Raw genomic sequence first — 1799 nt, 5'->3', positions numbered from 1 at the left:
TTCAAGAAGTTAGCCAGGTAAAAACAAACAAAAAACCCAAAAAGCTACTGGAGTAAGTAGGTTCTGGAAGTAAGAAAAGTCTGCTGCCTTCGGGGAGTGCTGGGATAGAGGGAGGAAGTAGGAGGCTGGCAGTCATTTTGAAAGTGGTAGAAAGGGTAAGGGGCAGGAGGTGGACCATGGGATCCTCTGCTAGCATTTCAAGGAATCCAAAAAGAGACGTCACATGCTGGGTATTGACATTAGAAGCTTCTCTCAGGCTATTGGCTCTTCAGAGAGTGCAGCACCAACTGACAAGTGAGGGTGGGGAGCCTTCACTAAGATGGTGGTCACAAGAATTGAGTAGGACCCCTGATGGCAAAGCCCATGCTGGGGCTGCTCTGCCAGTCACTGGTGGATTAACCATTCAACCACTTTTCCATACAGTCAGAGCCATAGTCTTTGTCTTTTTCCTAGTTCTTTCTATCCCTGAGCTTGATCACCTAGTCCCAGCCCCTCCCAGGGTACAGGGCTGTAGTTTCATTTCCTGCTTGCACCTAAGAACTTGACGTTCCCCAGTGTCTCACCGTTGTTTGGCCATTGTGTTGGGAGCACTGGAAAGGCAGTTGGGTGTGGGCTGTCTTCTGTAGAGCCGTGTACTCCATCCTTTATCATTACACTGTTTTTATAGGTGCCACAAGCAATCCCACTCAGCCACCCACCTCATCTCTTCACCTTTCCAGCACCACTGTCCCTTCCCCATGCTCTCTCCCTCCTTTTGGCCAAGGAATTGCAAGGCATTGTGATGATATCCAGAAACCTGAAGCGAATGAGAGATGTCCTATAACCAGGCAACTTAGTGTTATGGTAAGCATTTTTGTGGTAAGTACGCATTTCAACAAAGTGAAGAGTATTAAAGAAAAAACCTTCTCTGCCCTGCCCTGGGAGGAGAAGCTCCTGGTCACACACTGACCTTCTCAGGCATTTGGAGAACTCAGGGTCAGGGCCTCTAAGTGTCACTGATGAGGTAATCCACATGTATGCCCTATCTCCTTTTATTATTGCCAAGGACTAGTGTTGTGGTTTAAGTTTTCATTTCTACAGTTCTATGTTCAGACTGGTTGACAATGAATTCTCCCTGAAAAACTGTGTCTTAAGATGTTTAAACTTCCTGACACCAGATGTCTTAGTCACTATTCTTTTGCTGTGAAGAGACACAATGACCTAGGCAACTCTTATGAAGGAGACATTTAATTGGGAACTTGCTTACAGCTTCAGAGGTTAGTCATTGTCATCATGGCAGGGAGCATAGTGGTACACCCCGCATTGGAGCAATAGCTGAGAGCTTTACGTCCTGATCTGTAGGCATACACACACACACACACACCACACACACACACACACACACACACACACACACACACACACATCACACACACACATGCACACGCCTTTAGAAACCTCAAAGCCACAGTCAGTGATACATTTCTTCCAACAAGTCCACATCTCCTAATCCATCTAATCTTTTTCCAACAGTTTCACTCCCTGGTAACCAAGCATTCAAATATATGAGTGTATGAGGCCATTCCTATTCAAGCTACCACACCATAGACCAGAGTTTCACAGGCAGATCTAATGCAATGATTGAAGTCCCTGGGTTCTATTCCAGCACTGAAAGGAAGGGGAAAGAGGAGAGAAAGAAGCAAGCAAGCAAGCAAGGTGTTTTTCATAGGACAGATGCACATCTGAGAATCCATCTTCCTATAGTGGGACAAAACTTGTCACCATAGCTTGGATTTATGTGTGACCTTCAGCAGCAGAAA

Source organism: Psammomys obesus, unplaced genomic scaffold (genome assembly GCF_907164565.1).
Source record: "Psammomys obesus unplaced genomic scaffold, mPsaObe1.curated_primary_1811, whole genome shotgun sequence".
Taxonomy (NCBI): domain Eukaryota; kingdom Metazoa; phylum Chordata; class Mammalia; order Rodentia; family Muridae; genus Psammomys; species Psammomys obesus.
Note: the sequence above shows the minus strand (reverse complement) of the source record.